The 21,863-nt window shown below is 38.5% G+C and overlaps 1 protein-coding gene across 5 annotated transcripts in view; it reads left to right on the top strand.

Annotated features, from left to right (window-relative positions):
• The window catches only part of NCOA1 (nuclear receptor coactivator 1), a 230,700-nt gene that overhangs the window by 56,946 nt on the left and 151,891 nt on the right, over positions 1-21,863 (top strand). For all 5 annotated transcript variants that reach the window (XM_058668200.1, XM_058668201.1, XM_058668199.1 and 2 more), the window contains exon 2: positions 7,871-8,006. The gene's annotated coding sequence lies outside the window, so the exon portion shown is untranslated. The remainder of the gene's footprint in view (positions 1-7,870; positions 8,007-21,863) is intronic.

Genomic DNA, 21,863 nt, shown 5'->3' with positions numbered 1-21,863 from the left:
AACAGCTTGCTCACATGGTGTCTGCTGCTGCTCTTGTGCTACAGTGGCAGAGGTGAGCGGTTGAGCAACAGGCTGGGGCTCATGGAGCTGAAGGCGCGCCTGCTGCTGGTTTGCAGGCCGAGGTTGCCAACTCCTGGGTGGACCTAGAGGCCCAGAGATTTCCTCCTCTGTTTCTCTGTAGAACGTCGAAGTGTCATAGTTTGTACTGTTTATATTTACATCTATTTTTGTTTAATATGTGACGAATGGATTCAGGATTAAGGTTTTGTTTTTGTTTTGGTATATGTATTGCTAGTCTTTCTAGTACAATTTGTAGCAAAGACAGTTCTTTTCCTGTTTAATTACCCTGAAACTTTGAAAATCAACTGGCGATGAATTTATAAATTTGTTTCTGGACTGTCCCCTCTGTTCTTATGTCATCCTTATGCCGGAATCAGTCTCCTAACACAGCTTAGTAGAAAGCCTTAACAACCCTCATAATTTTGTTCTTTTTCAGAATTGTTTAGATTATGCTTGGTCCTTGCCACTTAAATGTAAGTTTTAGAATTAACTAACCTGGTTTTGACAAACAAATAAGCAAAACCTACTGGGTTTTTAATCGAAATTTGTAATCATCCTATCAGTTAATTAGGGGTTAGGCATTTCAACACATTGACCTGATCTCTGAAAGTGGTATATTTCTATTTATTGAAGTTAATGATTTTTCATTGGCTGTTCTACATTTTCCACCATGCAAATCTTCCATTTAAGAAGACATCCCTAAGCCTATGGAACTGCATCATTTAAAAAAATTTTTTTAACCCCAATTTCCCATTTATTTTGTTAAATTTATGATATTTTTAATGCTAATCTAATTGTTACCTTTTGTTCATGTATTTCTAAATTCTCATTACTGTCACATAGAGATACAATTAAACTGCATGTTGGCCTTTAATCCTGTAATGTTGGATTCGTTTACTAGTTTTAGTGTGGTAATCCTTTAGGATATTCAATGTGAATAATCCTATCATTTGTGAAAAAAAGTTTTATTCTTTCTCTTTGTATCTCTAGGCTTCCATTTTGTTTTCTTTCCTCATTGTGCTGATAATAGAGTTTCGATAGAGTACAGTGTTGAGTAGGAATGATGAGATCAGACATTCTTATTTTTCTTCATCTTTGAGAAAAACGTTTGGCCTGTCATGATTATGTATCGTGGCAGCTGTGCATTTGTTGTAGATTCATGTCCTAGGCTGAGGATGGTTCCTTCTGTTCCTAGGTTTTCTGGAAATTTGAAAAATGAATGCTATTTTGTTTTCTTTAAATCCATTTTTTTGCATCAGTTAAGATCATCTTTTCAGTCTATTTACAGTGTGAATTTCATTGGTGGATTTTTTATTCCCCTGTATTTGAACCCAACACTGTATCTAAGACAACTTTTGTTTGGCTGTGATACATATCCCTTGCTATGCAGTGTTAGATTTAATTGATGAAGTGAGGCGTGTTTTCCATCTGTGTTCCTGAAAGGCTGATGGTCTGTGGTTTGTTTTTCTTACTTAATGGTCTGATCTTGCTTATCAAGGTAATGCTCCCCTCAGAAAATGAGTTGAGAAGTGTTTTCTCCTCATGTGTTTCTGGAAGGATGTTGTAATGTTAGTTTGGCTTCCTATTTAGATGTTTGGTGGAATTCACCAAGGAAGTCATTTGTCATGAAATTTGATTCATGAGAATGCTTTAAAATATGAACTAAAGATCCTTAATCCTTATATTATCAGGAACTGTTGTCATCTTATTTCTTCTTGAGAGAACCTGCAGTTTATCTTCAAACTTTCAATGAATTGTTATTGTTATCTAAGTTGTGAAATTTATTACCATAAGGTTGGTCACGCTATTCCCCCTAATTTTCCTTTTAATACATACTTCTTATTTGTAGTTTCACTTTTTATTAACTAATTGTTAGAAAATTTCAATGAAATTGAATAGACTTCTCATCCTGGTATTCAAAGGGAGGCAGACAGGTGTTTGATTCATTGGTTAAGGTGCTTCTTGGAATGGCTGCATCCTATGTCATACTGTCTGGGTTCAAGTCCTGGTTCCGCTTCCAGTTCTGGCTCCTGCTAATGTGTACCATGGGAAACAGCAAGTGATACATCGGGTACTTGGGTCTCTGCCATCCACATGGAGACCTGGCTGTAGTTTCTGGCTTTGGCCACCAGCCTCGGTTGTTGCAGGCATTTAGCAAATTAACTAGCAGGTGAGAAATCTCACTATGATTCATTTATTCTCCCCCTTCCTTTCATATAAATAAAAAAAAAGAGAGTGTGTGTGTATGAGAGAGAGAAGCTACAAATTACTTATATCGGGAATAAAATGAGGACATCTCTAGAGATCTTGTAGGTGCAGCTGTCCCCTCACCATCCCCTACCTCTTATCTACACGGACATGTTCCAAGATCTACCGTGGGTGCCTGAAGCTGGGGATATACTGAGTTCTGTTTTTTTTTTTTTTGTTCATTTTTTTCTATATATGCAAAAACAAAGTTAATGTTCTTTCCCTCATAACTACTTAATCATGATGACTGTAACTTGCAATTTGAAGTGAGATCGAAAAACATTTTTTTTTCCTTTCTCACAATTTTACAAATACAAAATCCATTCTTGCCATAGATCTTAGCAAATTTAGCTTGAGCATGCAATTTATGTTGTTTGTTTTTTTCCTTAGTCTCTAGCTCTGGTTCCTGATCATGCCATCATGTGCAGGAGACTAGTCCCTTATCCCATTCATCTGTTGTACACACTGTGGGTACTGTGGCTTAGCTTAGCTCAGCCTACCCCCAGACCCACCCCACTTATATGCTGGCAGGTGCTGTTGCCTTGTCTTGCCTGGCCTATGCTTATCTCTGGCTCTCATGCTCACCAGTGAGTGCTACAGCTCAGCAGAGGAGTGCCCACAGTTTTCTTAGTAGGCCCAATCCCAGCCCTGAATCTTGCACTTGCCAGGGGATACTGTGGTCTGGCCTGACATGACTTGTACCCAGTACTGGCACTTGCCAGTGGATGCTGCAGCAGAGTCTGGCTCTGCCATGTCTTTGTGATTGGTCCTTCAACTTCTCTGGTGGTGTTGGTGTGGATCTTTAGTATGCCTCTTCAGCAGCACAGTTATTTTCCCCCTCTTCTACTCTGTCCTAGCAGTAGTATTGTATTTTTGCTTGTGTTCTTAGATCTGTCCCCCTGGGGCAGAGGCCTTTTCCTTCTACCTCTCCCCCACCCCCAACCTTGGCTTTTTGCCAGCACCTTGCAGTGAGAGATTTCTGTTCTTCCTCTAGTGGCTGGAGGCATTTTCTTGTGTCAGAGAGTAGCTGGAACATCAGGCAGGCTTCAGGACCACACTGGACACCTGCTGCACACTGCCTTTCTCCCACAAGGCTCTCTGTTTCCTTGGGATCACCCATTCGAGGCATGTGGAGGATATTGGGATTGAGTGAGAATGTTCCTTGTGCCTGGGCTCTCCTCCTGCTATTCAAATTGACTTACTAACTCATACTTGATTTTTAAGAATTTGTTAGAAGTTTAGCTGACCTCTTCGAATGCTATTATACAATGGCCTCTTCTTTTTCCATGACCCAACAAAGGTGACCTAATTTGTGTGCATAACATGCTAAGGAAAAGGATAACATTTGCTTAGAATTTCATGAAATGTACTGGATTAGAACGGAATTTACTTGGTTGCCTTGTGATTTCAACCCTTTGCTACATCGAGGGAAATTTTGAGTTTTATAGATAGTTTTTTTTTTAAACTTTTGGTAGGGTGAGAATTGTGCTCTCCTGTGTTCTGCATTCCTAGTGGAAGCGCAGCGGTGCAGCATTCTTGACAAGGTGTGCCTCTTCAGGCTTCTGTTGGTGCGGATCCCAATTTCATCTTTTGCTTTCATGTATCTCTTGAACACTTCATCATCCAGGGTTCAGCTGAAGGGGCTGCTTTGTTCAGCAAGCCTTCCTGATTTCACTAAGTCCAATAAAATGTTTCTTGATCCTATTTCTTTAATTTTTTTTTTTTTTTTTTTTTTTGCAGGCCAGTTGCAACTCTCAGGGAGGTTGAGCAGCCACACTCTGGTAACTGTCCTATTTTCAGAAGTTGGCACTGCAGTGGTTTGATACATCTTAGATAGGAACATGCAGCAAGCTAGAGATCAAGTGTAAGCCACTGTACAAGGAAGCTCATTTGTGTGTTAACAAAGTAAAAAAATTTTTTTGAAATTATATCACATAGGCTTCTTGCTTTTTTAAGATCCCTATTGCCATATCCTTAGCTGGAGGTAATTTTTTTTTTTAATGCTTACTCTTTTTAATTGGAAAGTCAGATGTACAGAGAAGAGGAGAGGCAGAGAGGAAGATCTTCTGTCAGCTGATTCACTCACCAAGTGGCTGCAATGGCTGGAGCTGCTCCGATCTGAAGCCAGGAGCCTGGAGCCTCTTCCAGGTATCCCTTTTGGGTGCAGGGTCCCAAGGCTTTAGGTCATCCTTGACTGTTTTCCCAGGCCACAAACAGGGAACTGGATGGGAAGTGGAGCAGCCAGAATTAGAACCGGCGCACATATGGGATCCTGGCATGTTCAGGGTAAGGACTTTAGCTGCTAGGCTACTGCACTGGGCCAGCTCTAGATGATTCTTTTTGAGATCTAAGATTTGCCCAGAGGTTGAAATGGGTGCCTGTTCATATGGTTAAGGATGTAGAGATTTTTATACCGTATTAGAAGGATTTCCAAAAGTCCCAGTGGAAAAAAATTTCAAGGACAGCAGTTAAGAGAATGGAGTGAGGGGGAAAGTAAAGAGAGCATTGTGGGCATGAAAATAGGAAAAGGTCCACTCCTTTTGATTGAAGGGGAACATTATTTAAACGGAATGTTAATAAAAAGCTTAATCTTGGGGACCTGGCACGACGGCCAAGCAGCTCAAGTCCTCGACTTGTAGGCTCCGGGATTACATATAGGCACCGGTTCGTGTGCCGCTGGCCGCACTTCCCATCAGCTCCCTGCTTGTGGCCTGGGAAAGCAGTCGAGGGTGGCCCTGCACTCATGTGGAGACCTGGAAGAGTATCCTGGCTTCAGATTGTCGATGTTCCAACCATTGCCGTCACTTGAGGGTGAATCAATGGTGGAAGATCTTCCCCTCTGTCTCTCCTCCTCTCTGTATATCTGACTTTTCAACTAAAAAAAAAAGGAAAAAAAAGGATGTTCTCTTGACAGAGAAAAGGAATGACACCCATCAATACCAAATGCAAATGTGAAGAACATCCCCGTAAAATTAACAACAGCAATGGACAACCATTGCTAAAATGACAGGATCAAATTACCACCTATTCATATTGATCCTGAATGTACATGGATTAAACTCATCAATCAAATGTCATAGATTAGTAGACAGGATCAAAAAACAAAACCCATCTATCTGTTGCATACAGGAGACACATCTCACCAACAAAGATAAGCAGAAACTATATCTTAAATTTTTATGTTTTTATTTTTATTTTCATTTATTCAAAACAGTTTTTTCTCATTAAATTCCTCACTGACTCATAGGTCATACAGTAGGATCATCTTCAAGAAAGTTCTTGATTTTTTTTCTTTCTTCAGTGATACATTAGTCATTCAGTAGCATGGTATTTAACTTCATGGCATTGTAAATTTCTATTCTTCCTGTTGTTGATTTTGCATTGTGGTTTTTCATTAAGGGGTTGTGTAGTAGCTGTAATGAAAACTATATCCAGATGTGAGGATACAGTGTAGTATGCATCCCTACTTCAAGATCAAAGATGGACTCCCAATGAAACTGTTTACTATATCTTGACAATAGGATGCTAGACTTTGCCATTGTCCATGCCCACAATGATGAACTTACGACTCTTTATGAAGAACTATATGGGGGAAATCTGTGTGTGTGTGGTTTTTTGGGGTCGGGTTAGTTGGCGAGGAGGGAAGGGAAATCCCAGAGCCTATGGAATTGTATTATAAAATAATAATTTTTAAAATGGAAAAATACATTCATTTATTTAAAATAAAAAGATTTACTTATTTTACTTGAAAATCAAAGGTACACAGATACCAAGAGATCTTTCTTCTGCTAGTTTACTCCCAAATGGCTGCAACTGCCAAAGCTGGGCTAGTCTGGAGTTGGGAACCAGGGCCTTCTTCTGGGTCATCTACAATGGGTGCAGAAACCCAGGTGTCTTCCTCCACTTGGGAACAAGCCATCAGCAGGGAGTTGGAGTGGAAGTGGAGCAGTTGGGACTTGAACCGGCACTGGTGCTTCAAGCATAGGATTAGCTTGCATGGCCACTGTGCCAGCCCTGAAATATTTCAAAGCTATAATAATTACAGTAAGATGACATTGTCATCAAAGCATGCATATAGACCAGTAGAAGAGAATGGAGACCTCAGGAATAAACCAAACACTACAGCCAGCTGGTCTTGACAAAGGTGGTGAGAAAGAGCATGCACTGGAAAAAGGATAATTCTTTCCGTAGAGCTAGGGAAACTGGATATTCACATGCTTGAAACTAAGCTTCCACCTCCATCCCTCACCGTGTGCAGATACCAGCTAAAGTGGGTTAAAGACATAAATGAAGAACTGAAACTATGAAATTTTTAGTGAAATTAAGGGAAAACATTGGCATGGGGAAGAATTCTTTTGTATCAGACCCCAGAAGCACAAGAAATGAAAGCAAAAACGGCCAAATGGGATTTCATCAGTTAAAGAACTTCTGTGCAGCAAAGAAGAGAACAAAGTAGAGAAAGCCTGCAGAAGGCCAGAAAAAGCTCAGATTACTAATCATCAGAGAAATGCATTTGATTATATGGTGCACTGGGTCAAACTACTGCTTATGGTGCTAACACTCCATATTGGAGTGCCAGTCTGAACCCCAACTGCTCCACTTCCTGTACAGCTTTCCGTGGATGTGCCTGGACAGGCGGTGGATGACGGCCCCATGCCTGGGCCCTTGCCGCCAGTGTGGGAGACCAGGATGGAATTCTTGGCTCCAGGTCTGGCCCAGATCTGGTTGACTGTTGGGGTTGTCTGGGGAGTGACCAGCAGAAGGAGGATATTTTGTTTCTCTTTCTGTCACTCTCCATTTCAAATAAGTAAATAAGTTTTAAAATTGAGATGTCTGTACTCTAGTTGGATTGGCCAATATCAAAGTGATGAAAGAAAACAAATACAGGTAGGAGTATGGAAGAATGGGAACATGGGAACCGTTGCATACTACTTGTGGGAATGTAAAATAGCCCAACTGTGGTGGCAGACAGTATAGAAGTTCCTCAAAAATCTAAACTTAGGAGTATCTTGTGATCTGGCAGTCCTCTTATTGGATCTATATAGCTAAGAGCGGTCAGTCTGCCAAAGAAATACTTGCGTTTTCGTAATTATTGCAGCACTATTGCAATAGTCAAGAAATAGAAACAACCCAAGTGTTCATCCACTGATGAACTGCTTAAACAAATATGGTATATACACATAATGGAATACTATGTGGCAATAAATGGGATAAACTTACAAATTACAACAACATGATGCAGTTGGAGGTGGTTCATGTTAAAATATATCAAGCACAGGACAGATACAAACACAAGCTTCCTTTGCTGCCTGCCTCCTTTGGGGATTTGAACCTTTTCTTAAAGTCAGTGACAGTCTTTTGTAAACTGTATGTAATTTAGCGATTGTATCTTTAATCTTAAATTTTCAACCATAGTACTAACGAGATGAAAATCGTCATTTCTTGGACAGCTGACACTTCTGTGCAAGCATCTCTCTGTGCTTACAGGGCATCAGTTGTGTGTCATGGTATCTAGAATGCATAGTGTTTTCGGTGGCCTAAATGTGTCTTTCTTTTCACTTAGGTCTATTCATACTAATGGAAATGTAACTGGAACTGACTCTAAGGATACAATCAAGGACCATCAGACAAGATCATGCTGTAGGGACCGTTGCTTCCAGATGAAGGTACCAACCCATCTAATTGCTACTGACTCAAAGGTATTTCAAGTACAGTTTTACACTGAGATCTTGCTACTTATTTTATAATGTTAGTTTTTATATGTAGGTTTTGCAACTGGAAAAATTCTTACGAGTGCACTTCAGGAAGTTCATGGAAAATGGGATCAAAAGTTTATTTTGGAGCAAAACATTTTTGAAAGGCAGAAACAGTGTTTTTGGAGACCCAATGTATGCAGGCTTTTTTCACACCCACACAGACTTAGCTTAATTTCATTCTCCATAAACTTTTTGAAGCACTCTTGTATTTATTAGAATAGTTAGCTTTTAGGGGCAGGAGTTTGGCCTACTGTCTAAGATGCCAGTTAGGTCACCTGTATCTTATATTGGAGTACCTGGATTCAAATCTTGACTTGATTCCAACTTGCAGCTACTGCAGACCTTGAAAGGCCACAGACAGGAGCTCAAGTAATTGGGTCTCTGCTAGCCACAGGGGAGATCTGGTCTGAGTTCCCAACTCCTGGCTTCAGCATAGCTTAGCCTTGGCCCTTGCAGGCATCTCTGGAGGGAATCAGCAGGTGGGAGCTCTCACTCTGCTTTTTTATCTCTCTGCTTCAGAAAAGGAGTAGTCAGCTTTTATACAAGTCTCTACCCTCCTTCCTTTTAGTTAAACACTCCACCTGTGTCCACATTTTAAAGGGAAATATTCCCAAGATAATTAGAAAAGATGGTCAGTGATAAGAAATACAGTGAATACTTAGTAAGCTTTATTAGAAGAGCTGTAGTAAGCCAATAGTAATAATTGTTTATTTCATGACCCACAAGATGAGCAACGAAATTCAGCCCTCAGAATCTACCCGCATGATTTTGAAGACCTGAGTGTAGGTTTAAAATTTTTTTCTCCTTTTCTGTTGAACTTGTTAAAGAGTTTTCTGTTTCACCAAGATGCATTGCAGTTACCACTCATAGGCTGTCCCTGCTGGATCTCCTTTGGACTAGAATAGAATATGTAATTAAAGAGTCAAGGGTGCTGCAGAACATGGGGTGGATAATCCCTTTGAAAACTATGTGACATAAATGAAAACAAACAAGAAATGTAACAGCAATTAAAAAAATAAAACCAGGGCCCGGCGGCGTGGCCTAGCGGCTAAAGTCCTCGCCTTGAAAGCCCCGGGATCCCGTATGGGCGCCGGTTCTAATCCCGGCAGCTCCACTTCCCATCCAGCTCCCTGCTTGTGGCCTGGGAAAGCAGTTGAGGACGGCCCAGTGCATTGGGGCCCTGCACCCGTGTGGGAGACCCGGAAGAGGTTCCAGGTTCCCGGCATCGGATTGGCATGCATCGGCTCGTTGCAGCTCACTTGGGGAGTGAATCATCAGACGGAAGATCTTCCTCTCTGTCTCTCCTCCTCTGTGTATATCTGGCTGTAATAAAATGAATAAATCTTTTTTTAAAAAAAGATAAAACCAGAAATAATTCTCTCGACTTTTCTAAAATATACATTAATTCCAAACAGAATAGAATTGGGTGTTGGTTTTTGTCATTAACATATTTTTTAATTTTAGTAAGTTTTCCAGTTAGGCAGAAAGTATGGAAAATATTTTACAGAGCAGGTCAAAGTTTCTCTATATATGTCACAGAGGTTGGTAAATTAATATTTTGCTAGAATGTAGAGGTTTAAGCTGAGGTTTATATGACTAGGACTCTTAATTTTATTCTGTTCTGTGTGGGGAGAGGAATGTACAAAGAAATAATTACAAAATAATAAACAGTTCATGATACTGGAAATCCCAAGACTGCCTTGAAGAGCATGTAAGTGAGCAGTTCTAAAGAAACGTTATATCAAATCAAGCAGCAAGTGAAGAAGAGTTAGATTGCTTTGATCATGTGCTCTGACTTCTCTGCCAGCTGACAGACTATTGTACTTCTCTTTTTGGTGTGATTTGGATCTAGTAATAATCACTAGTAAATACAGAATTTCTTATTACCAGAATGTTTTACTTTTTAGAAATTTATTTGTTCATAATTTCATTTAAGGACATTACTGGAATATCCAAACTTTGCAAAGAATGATTCTAGCTATGTGAAGAAAATAAATTCTGTAACTTCATTATGAATAAAGTTGAAGACATCTGTTACTCAAAATGTTTACTCTCTCAGGCTAGGAAGACTGAATATATACATCTTACACCATTTATATGCAGTTATAAAATGAGCACATAAAATTTTGAATCCCATTCTAAGTAATATGGTTCAGGTTCTATATTCAAACCTTAATGAAGATCAGAGAATCAAAGTTGTGATCAACTGCATTTGCTGACAAATTGGTTGTGATTGTTAACTACTTATAGTTCTACTTGTGAAAGTATTATATAATCTGATTCAGGTTGCTTAAATTCTTTTGTTGGTAATTTCCAACAATCTTGTATCTTCCCATTCTTGCAAATGTTCACAGATTATGCCCTGTTCATATTTGTCCTTTTCCTTTTTGAAAATAAAGAACAGTAAAAATTCCATTAATCCATGTTTGAAAATCTTTCATAATCCAGGTTTAATGCAGAGAAAAGCAGAACCCCAGAGTTCCCATCCATTGAATCACTCTCCAAGGGCCCATAAGTTATCAGTGGAGGTTTCCCATGTCGGTGTCAGGGTCTCAGCTACTGGAGCCATCCCCTCTGTCCCCTCGAGTGTGGCTTAGCAGGAACCTGAAGTCAACAGAGCCAGGTCTAGAACCCACAAACCCTTGAAATGGGTGGCAGATGACTCACATGACTGAAGTGTTGTGCCCATCCCTATATAATGGGTTAAATTAATATTTTTTTGTAATTATTTTTGAGAGGATTGAGATTTGGAAATTATGGGATTTTATTGTTTTCGCAGAATTAGAACAAAACAAAACCAGTAGTTGAGAAAGTGAATTAAAGCCCTGGAACATTTGTAAGGTTATATGTCCTGCATTACAGTTTCTGTTAAGTTAAATGGTAAAAAATGCTTTGCCTGATTTCAGTTAAACATGAGAACACAAATTTTAGCATGATATGTGGGGGTATTCCCTTGCTGTAGTTTTCTCATTGGTGTGATGAAAATTGCACAAGGTTTCAGTCTTGTATTTTATACTTCCCAAGGAACTGAATTTACGTGGCTTAGTCTCTCTCTCTTTTTTTATTTTATTTCTTTATTTTTTTTTTTTAAAGATTTTATTGTTATTGGAAAGCCGGATATACAGAGAGGAGGAGAGACAGAGAGGAAGATCTTCCATTCGATGTTTCACTCCCCAAGTGAGCCACAACGGGCCGGTGCGCGCCGATCCGATGCCGGGAACCAGGAACCTCCTCCGGGTCTCCCACACGGGTGCAGGGTCCTAAGGCTTTGGGCCGTCCTCAACTGCTTTCCCAGGCCACAAGCAGGGAGCTGGATGGGAAGTGGAGCTGCCGGGATTAGAACCAGCGCCCATATGGGATCCCGGGACATTCAAGGCGAGGACTTTAGCTGCTAGGCCACGCCACCGGGCCCCTCTCTTCTTTTTAATAGGTAATTTTAAGGCTTGTGATGAAAAAGGAAATAAATAAGTAAAGTAATGTAAATAATGCTTTTCAGTATAAAATTAGTGAATATCATTGCTAAAAGACAGAGAAACCTGTACTAATGTAGTAAAGGACCCTTCTTAGAGTAAAAAAACAGGTCAATTCAGACTGCTGCTGCAGAGCTTGTAAAACCAGTTTCAAAGTTAATGACAAATATTATGCTTGGAGAGAAAGTAAAATGAGCTTTTGGCAAAAATCCCTTATCAAAGGCATACCATCTGGAAAAGCAATTACTGTCATGTGCACATGCGAGGGGATATTTTGTTTTTCAGTTGGTGAGGACACTGATACAGAGAAGGCGTACAGGCATTTGCTATAGGTATGCTGTTATTTATCACTGAAAAATCGTTACAGTAAAAGAGGTTTTTGTTTTTATTGTTTTGTTTCTCTGTTATTGGTGCTGGTGGTGGTTTTTGTTAAGCAGTTACCTTAAAGAGGTATCTTGGTTGCTTGGCTGCCCAGAAAGGTTATATTGCGTTTTGAATAATAGAGGTTGCCCTAGAAACTGATTTCATATCTCATTCTTTTCAGAAAGAATTGATGTTCAGGAATGTGATCAAGAGTCAGTGTTGAACAAGAGGAAAAATTGTGGATGTAAGACATTTTGGGGCATTAGAACCACATCTGTTCAGAGTTTTGTGAAAAAATGATCAACAATGATAGTATTCAGCTTTTTCACAATGATGTATGCTTGTGTAGAATAAGTCTTAGTGATCATTATGTTTTTTTAGTAAAATAAAATAAATATTTGCTTTCTACTGATAATGCCAGTCCTATGATTGAAGAGCCCAATTTATCAGATACCTCTAGTTTTTCAAATATTTTGAACTTGTAACTTTTTACTCCCCATATCATGTTTTAATGTTAGACATGAGGATTTTGTAAAAGTCTAAATTATAGTACAAAGTAATTCATTCTTAATAATTTGACCATTTCTCTACACTTGATTCATTTATCAAAGAGAGCATTTTTATTATGCACGTTTAAAAAACGCATCCAAATTTTGAAACAGAACATGAAGAAATGCTTTCTACAGCCAAAATACAGTCAGAGGGTAGATTAGAGTCTTTTTGTTCCAGTCTCTCAAATTGAGGCATTTAATTTCCAGCTTTGAGGAGGATTTGCTTTTTTTTTTCTTCCAAAGGCATTCAATGGAATGTTGACATAGACTTCAATGAGAACTCTTGGAATAATTTTTAAGTCTGTGTTCAATCATAATATCCAGACTGTGTAACACAGCTGATTTATAATTAAGGAATTTTAATTAAATAGAAATAAAGAATAAGAAAGAAGCCAGGTATATGAAAACTGGTTTGTGGCTTCATCTGATTCCAGACCAGGGTCTTGAACATCTTGGGATAGTTATCTAGCACTAAAGGAGTTGTGGAAAAATACACTCAGGTGTTTCATGGACTCTAGCTGGCCAAAGGTGAGATTTGAGTATCACTAAGCATTACTGCAATATAATGAATCCCATCAAGCATTTTAGCTGTGAGTTCATGATGATTCATTTAAAAAAAACACTCTTTATAAAAGATGGAGTGGACATGGAGATACGGTTGTCCTAGAATTTGTGTATATGAAATACACACAAAAATTTTAAAAAATAAATTTAAAAAATTAAAATTAAATAAATTAAAATTAAATAAATTTTTAAAAATTTAAAACACCTTTTTTTGAAATGTGTTAGTGATACTTCAGGGTAACCAATTAATGAGATAGTTTCTTTTCTCCAAAACATACCCCTTAGTGAAGCAAGAGAGTGATGAACTAGAACGTCATCATTTTGTAGTGACTTCCTAGACCTAAACAAAATTCAGTACCTGCTAACATTACAGAAAAAGAAAAAACCAAAAAAACAATATTAGATTTCCTTTCATGAAAGTTCACAGGAATATCTAGCAAGTATCTCTGCCAAAAATTGAATTTGATCCTGAAGCTAACCAAATCCCTTCTGTAACTGCCAGTTGATAGGAAACACACAAGGCAGAAAACTTACGAAATAATATTATGGGATTAGTCAGTTTAATACTAGTATGAGGAACTCCTGGAGATACATCACTTGGTTTTTCTTCAACAAATCATGGGAGAAGAAAGAAATGGAGGAGGAAACTTGAGTGATGTTTGGGCTTGATTTGGGTCCAAGTTTCAGTAAACTTCTCTGAAACTAGAGGAATTGGAACACTGGATATTTAGTATTAAATAATTATTGTTAATTTTTAGGTGTGATAATAGTATGTTATTAGCTTACCAAAAAAAAAAAAAAGTCCTTGGCCGATGTATTGCCTACTTGTTGAGAAACTAGGAGTGGCAACTGCTTTCCACCTCGGAGCCTGGGGATGATTCCTGGCTCTGGGTGGTGATCCCACTCCTGCAGCCCCTGGAAGGCTGTGGTGATGGCTGAGGTAACTGGGGTCCTTCTGCCCACATGGGCATCCTGGACTGAGTTCCTTTCTTTGGATTTTGGCTGTTGTAGGCATTTGGGGAGTGAACCCATGGATGGGATCTCTGTCAGTCTGTTCTCTTCTTCTCAGATACATACCTGTATAAAAGATTAAGTTTATTTCAGAAAAAGGGTTCTTATGTGTTAGAGATAAATGCTGAAATATGGTTCACCAAGGTTACGCCTGGCATCTGCTTCATTATCCCGAGTTCAGGAGAAGCTGGGGGTAGAGATCAAACATGCTGGCCATGGGCCGATCATTGCGTAAGCTGTGCTTTGAGGAGAGCATTTGGGAGAGGGAGGCATTTTTGATAACTTTCCTAAGGATTTCAAAAAAATTTCGTTTGAAAAAAATGGTCCAGAAACACATTATCTCTTTGTTGGCTTATAAAATAACTTGAACTGTGCTATATATAGGTTTTCAAAAGGTTCGTGAAAAATGTGTACTCAAAGAAGTGCACAGATTCCAAAAGCTTTTTGTGCGAAACGTATCTCTTAATTAGACTTTTATGAGCTTTTTAGAGTTTCCTCATATTTAGCAATTGGCTAAATTTTTATTTCTGTATATGTTTCAATTCTTAAAATCATTTATGTGAAAGGTAGTGAGTGAGTGTGTGTGTGTTACGTTGTGAGAGAGAGATTGATTCTGTCTGCTGGTTCACTTCCCAGATGACCACACTAGCCAGGGCCGTGCCAGCCTGAAGCCAAGGGTCAGGAGCTTTGTTCAGATCTCCTGTATTTATGCAGCAACCTGAGTACTTGGGCCGTTTTCTGCTGCTTTTTCAGGTACATTAGCCACATTAGCAGGAGCTGGATTAGAAGTGAAGCAGCTGGGACATTTATCAGTGCCCATACTGGATGCTGGCATTACAGGAAGTAACTATACATGTTAGGCCCATGAACTTTTACTTCTGTTAATTTCTTGAATCTGTTGGGTGTTGTGTACAGAAAGTTGAACTTCCTTCCTTTGCCAGATTCTGTTCTAAACAATTTGCTAACTCATTAGATGATCACAACAAGTCCAATGAAACAGACATTAATTTTCCACATGTTAGCTGGCTGGTATGTGGTGATACAGTCTGGCTCTACAGTCTGTACTTCCCTAAGTTTTGTGTCTCTTATGAGTTTCTAGTTTATTCCTTATACTTGTTATTTCTTTTGTTTTAGTGTGATAATCAAAGAGTTCACTGTATAAAGACCATTTGTAATTCTGCTTTTAAAAGTTACCTTAATATTTAGGATATCCAGAATCCAGTCAAGTTTTCTACTTTACGGAGTTTTTTTGGTATAGCTCCAAATCAAAGAACAATGCGTACTGTAATAACATCTAGTGATTTTTATTTTTGTTTTGTTATTGTCCAGCTGGTCAGTAAGCAGCTTGTTCATGGGTCATTTTATTTTCAGTTACTTGTTGTTTTTATTTTTCTTCTTTGCTCAGTTTCTTTGTAACTCTCGTATGGATTTACTCTTTTCTCCCCTTAACTGCTTTATTATATAATTACGTACTACTAGACCTAACATGGATTACAGGTGATAGAGTTGGCAAAGACGGTGTACTGTCTATAACATACACCTTGTAAATATACTTTTTGGTTTTAGAGACTAACCTACTTTGTTTAAAGTTGTTCTTTGTTCTTTAACTTTTAAAATAGGAATGGAAGGATATGGCTTAGGTTTCTCATGAAATTTTAAGCCTGGGACAGGTAGAGAAAACTGATAATGTGCTTTGAGTAATCCCTGTGTTCTCTATAAGAAACTTTTCTTTTTTTCCTTTCTTTTCTTTTCTTTCTTTTTTTTTTTTTTAATAATAGTCTTTGAGAAAAGTTATCAAGTTAGTTGTCAAGAGAATGCTTGCCATTAGGAAGCAGGGAAGGAAAAATTAAAGGGAAAATGTGACTTGTTTCAATGCGGTGGGACTTGGGATTTCTTTTTAGCCAACTGCTAAAGATGCCATGACATAGTAAGACAGTTAAACTGTGAGTAGAAGCTTAGCAGTTAAGTATAGAGGGAAAGCTTTTGGCTTCACTCCCAAGAGAAACAGGGAGATCACAATTCCAGGCAGGCTTTTCCCGAAGGACCTGGAAGGTGGCCCTGAAAATATCTGGGGTGGGGAGTGCGAGTGTGTGTACTTCTCTGTGTTTGCTGCCTGGCCCCCCCAGTCCAGCTGCAGCTCTTCTTTCAGGTGGCAGTAAACTAAAGCACCCTATTGAGGAATTGTTAGTGACAATTTTGAACTTTGGTGTTCAAGTACTAAAGACTGTAGAATGACAGGAGTTTCTTGCCCTTTTTCAGTGTGCAGGGTGTTGAAATTGCATGGCCAATTACATGAATGTATTAAAGAAGGTGATTTGTGCTAAGGGAGGGATGGTTATTGCTAAGAGATAAAATACTGCTTTGAAGAATAAAGTAAATATGAAAGACAAAAGTTCAGTCTTATATGATCATGAAAACTGTGACAGGAGAGATGAAATGCTTCCAGATTAAATCTTAATTCTACAGAAGTCAAAAAGTGATATGCAAGGATGAGGGATGCTCAATGTCACATCTGTAATCAGTTAATTGCTGAAATATTGAGATGTAGCAGTAAGTGAAGTCAGCACAGAATAAGTGACTATATTGTTTTAAGAAAAGACAAGGTTGGGTGAACTATGTCAGCCAGTGGGTTCTGAAGAGATTTCGTTGTGCTTGGAATGGCGATATTGGCAATAATTCAGAACAATTGAACTATCAAAACCACTTGCAGTGCCCTCAGAGCATGCCCCACATCGGGGACCCTGGAGTGGTTGGGAGGCTGGGTGTGACTTTTCCCTTCGTCTCTCCCCTTCCCCTTGATATAGGAAGGAAAAAAAAGAATGTGGAAATAATGGTCTTACTCACTTTCCTGTAGCCCTTGACCCTTTGAGTCCTAATCAACTATGTAAAGATCAAATTAATTGATTAATTCATTAATAGACAAAGTTGATATGAGAAAAATCAAAGTATGATAATAGCTAATGGTGAATGATTGTTGTGCATTTGTGCTGTGAGAGACAAAAGGAATTAAAAGATAAGTTTATTTTGGTGCAGAAAAAATTTTCATCTATTTTCCTGATTCATTCATTTTTTGTAAGACCTTTTATATGTTTTTTAGTTACTATCCCAATTACCATGTGAATTGTGAGTGATTATTGCATCTATTTAAACAGAGTTGTACTAGGGCTTAGTTACATGTTAAATAACTCACAGGAGAGAGATTAATCCATCTCTTTCTCTGGGGTGAAGCAAATTTTGAAGTAAGAATGTGATGCATGCTTAATCAGAATTTAAACAAATTACAAATGCATAGATTTGGGAAAATGAGGGGTTTAGGAAATTTACTTATTCAGTATAAGTTTATGACATGCTGGAGCTTCTGAAAGGTATTTTAATCAAGTGTATTAAATGTGCTATACTGTTTTATATAAGAAATGTCATAGTTGTTAACATGCTAGTTAATAGTCAAATTACCTTTTAAAACATTTATTTATCTTTAAAGACACAGTTTCAGAGAGACGGGAGGGAAAAGGAGGGAGGGAGGGAGGGAAGGAGGGAGAGAGAGAGAGAGAGAGAGAGAGAGAGAGAGAGAGAGATTGATCTTGCATCCACTGGTTCACTTCCCAAATAGTCAAAGCGGCTATAGCTGGCTGTGTCTTGCATGAGGGTATAGGGGTCCGACTTTTGACTGTCTTCCACTGCTCTCTAAGGTGCATTAGTAGAGAGCTGCATAGGAAGTAGAGGAGCCGAGATTTGAACCATTGCCTCTGTGGGATACTGATGCCACAGGCAGCAGCTTGCTATGCCACAGCATTGGTCCTCAAACTGTGTTTTGAAATTTTTAGGGGAAAGGGAGTACTTTGTTGGTTCTTATAGTTGTGCTTAATATGAAGTGATGGCTTCCTCAATTAAAAATGAGAATGGAGATGTTTAATATAGGAATACACTTAAATTTCTTAAATGTTTTGGGAATTTAGCATTCTTTGAAATTAGAAATTTCTTACACGACTAAGGTCTGCTCTGGGTTAAGTGCTATGGTACAAGGGAGTTAAGCTGTCGCCCGTGGTGTCCGTATCCCAGGGGAGTGCTTCAGAGAGAGCCATGGCTTTGGATCTAACCTGCTGTGCACCAGGGAAGCCACAGATGAGAAGTCAGATGTGATACAAGGGTGTTTGAGGAATAATCAACAGCTAAGAGATTCTCTCTCTCTTTCTCTCTCTTTTCCCATCTTTCCACTGCTCCCCTTTATGTGTTGCTCTGCTTTTCAAATAAAAGTAAGCTTCATTAAAATTTTTTTTAAAAGTTTATTGCTTTTTACAGGTCTAGCAAAGCAAACATAAAATTGGTGTAGTTATGTGATTGACAGTCTGTTCTTTTCTTCATCTTGTATGGATGCTTTCTTGAAACCCTGGAAAAAAATATGGTATAGGGTATACATTGCTGGAAATGGGATTTAGTTTAAACTTTCATTGACATTTATATTTCAATATATATTTTCAATTCATCATACAACATAAAAATTGATGTTAGATAAAATTACAAAGAGAAACTCAATAAATTGCAGAAAAACTGAAACTGTGTTGGTTTATTCTCTGGCTACACTGCAACAGAAGTCTAAAATGTATGACTCCAGCCACTTGGGGAAAAAATCAGATAGAAAACTTTCTTAAATATTAAACAGGAGATCAACTATAAAATAACCATTGAGCAAGCTATAATGAGATTCAAGCTCAGAATGATACTGTGTTTAGAAGTAAATTCGTAATTCTAGTTAACTCCCCTGTTGGAAAGAAATAAATATACAGAAGCAATCAACATCAGAATTTAATAAAACACACAAAATCCAACAAAATAAATGCTTAGGACAAAGGGTAGATAATATTAAGTAAAAGCAGACACAGAGGAATGAAGATGTTGCAAATCTTATCAAGGAAGAGACAAGGACATTAACATTAGAAAGCTTAAAGGAGGGCCCGGCTGCATGGCCTAGCAGCTAAAGTCCTCGCCTTGAAAGCCCAGGGATCCTATATGGGCGCTGGTTCTGATCCTGGCAGCTCCACTTCCCATCCAGCTCCCTGCTTGTGGCCTGGGAAAGCAATCGAGGACAGAGACCCGGAAGAGGTTCCTGGTTCCCAGCATCGGATCGGCGCGCATCGGCCTGTTGCAGCTCACTTGGGGAGTGAAACATCGGATGGAAGATCTTCCTCTCTGTCTCTCCTCCTCTGTGTATATCTGGCTGTAATAAAATGAATAAATCTAAAAAAAAAAAAAAAAAAGAAAGCTTAAAGGAGAAATTAAGAACAAAGTTTTTTTGTTTTTGTTTTTTTTTGATTAGGAATACTGTTAACTTCAAGCCAGTTAGTTTGAAATTTTGCAAATGAATTATGGAATACCCATACCAGTTTAAGAAAAAAGAAAATTTGAGTAAACCAAAAACTGTCAAAGTTCAGGGAATTTTCTCCAAAATTTTATTCTGTGGCCAGATTGTTTTGCCAAGGAATTCCTTCTAGCTTTCAAGGAACATATAATTCCTATGGTGAAGCTTTTCCACAGATTTTATAAAAAGATTATAAAATTAGGCCTAATTAATGCTACAAGATTATTATGAATGTTTTTAATGGTTGTTATGGAGGTGAGTTTTTTTGAAGGGATTTTCCTTGGTTGTTTGTGTAGAAATATTCCTACCTTCATTTATAAATATTGGAAAAATGGTCTGTGAGTTTAGAATTTCATGGTTATAGCTTTTTCTTCTAGTATATTAACCAAATTGTTTCATTGTTTTATCATTTACATAACCTGATGAAAAGGCCATTGTCATGTGTAGCTTAATAGCTTTATTTTTCTGTGTATTATAGGTCTTTTTTTCCTCCATCTGCAATGTTTTAACACTTTTTTTCTTTAATTTTTTATTTATTTACTTACTGTAGGAGCTAGAGAGAGGGGCAGGGGAACATGGAGATTTTCCATATGTTGAGGCACTCCCCAAATGACCTCAACAGCTAGGTCCAGGCCAAAGCAGGATCTAGGAGCTCCTTTGGGGTCTGCCATGTAAATGCAAGGGCCCAAACACATGGGCCATCATCTGTTGCTTTTGCAGGTGCGTTAGCAGGGAGCTGAATCAGAGTGGTGCAGCCAGGACCTGCACCAATGGCTATAGCTGACACCAGGGTCCACAGGCAGCAGCTCTGCCTCATCCACCACAATATTGGCTCTTACTTTTTATGTGCACTGACTTGTAGCAATTTGATTATAGTATTATTTGGTGTGGTTTTGTTTAAGCTGTTGAACTTTATTGAACCTCTTGGACCTGCAAGTTTATGGTTGATAGTGTTTGAGAAGAATTTTCCTGTTATTTCTTCAAATATTTTTATCACCTTCCTTCTAACTTTTGAACCTTAATAATACAGAAATACAGAAGTACAGAAATACCTTAATTACAGAAATACAGTTACAGAAATTACAGAAATACAAGCTTCTTCACATTTTATTACATATCAGTGATGTTGACTGGCTGTTTTGTAGTTAATCCCTCCTTTGTATTTTCAATATTTGGCATTACATTTTTTTTTATCTCTAGTTCTTTCATTTGAGCCTTAAAAGATCTTATACTTTTCAACAATTTTATCATTTTTGTAGGCAATATTGAGGATATTTAAAGTAGCTACCTCTGTCTGCCAGATTCTGTGTCTTTGTCAGTATTATGTCTTTTTCTATTGATTTGTCATCATGCCTACAGGTCATATTTTACTTTTTATTTTTTATTCTGGGTTTTGTTATGTTTCTTTAAATAATGTTGGTCTGCATTTTGTCATCTCATTGAATTTTTAGAATCTATTTTAAAAGTTGATTTCTTTCTGAACACTTTATATGATTCTCATGTATTATGGAATGTTTTCACTTTACTCAGTGGGAGTACAAACTATTTATGGCCTGTTTATTTTTTTGAGTTTCAGGAATTGTTTGGCCTGTTTTCCAACTGTCCATTCCTTAACCTTAGATAGTTCCTTTTGTACATGCCAGATTGGTACCCTGCCTTTGCAGGGCGTCAGCACTGTTTTGGTATGTGGTTCCCTTCTTTCTGCTCTGCTGGTCTACAAAGTCGGCCTGCTTCAGTGAGTTCCCTCAGTGTGTTGCTGCCCATAAATCAGATTTTTGGGCTGATTTTTTTTAGATTTATTTTTATTTGAGTGGCACATGTTACAGAGAGATGGGGTTGGGAGGAGACAGAGAGAGATCTTCTATCTGCTGATTCACACCCCAAATGGTTACAGGGACCAGAGCTTAGCCGATTGGAAGCCAGTAGTCAGGAGCTTCTTTCAGGTCTCCCACATGGGTGCAGGAACGCAAGGCCTTGAGCTGGTCTCTGCTGTTTCTAGGCCATAAGCAGAGAGCTAGATTGGAAGTGAAGCAGCTGGAACATGAAGTGCCCATATGGGATTCTGGCACTACAGGTGGAGGATTAGCTTGCTATGCCACCATCCAGCCCCATTCGAGCCTGTTTCTAAACACCCTTCCTTCTGCCCCCTCATAGTGTTTTGGAAACTATTTCCAGGCTGCAACATTAGACAATTGTAAGGATTACCTGTTTTTCTGCCTTTTTCTCAGGGATCCTGTTTTCAAATGTGTTTGGATGTTTTACCCAGTTTTCTGATTGTACAAATTGGGAAGATAAGTCTCCAGTCTGTTATTCCAGCATTGTTGCTTGTGGAAATTCTTAATTATCTTTTGCTCCTCCTTTTTCTGTAGGTTAAGATTTGAGCCCAAGTAACAGCTAGAAACTAGTTCCGTTTTGGGAACTAGGAGGTCAGGGAGGAGTTTAGTGTGCTTTGTAACTGAGTCTATATTTTGCATGTCACCCAAAT

The sequence above is a fragment of the Ochotona princeps genome, chromosome 8 (genome assembly GCF_030435755.1).
Source record: "Ochotona princeps isolate mOchPri1 chromosome 8, mOchPri1.hap1, whole genome shotgun sequence".
Taxonomy (NCBI): Eukaryota; Metazoa; Chordata; class Mammalia; order Lagomorpha; family Ochotonidae; genus Ochotona; species Ochotona princeps.
This window is presented reverse-complemented; position numbering and strand designations above follow the sequence as displayed.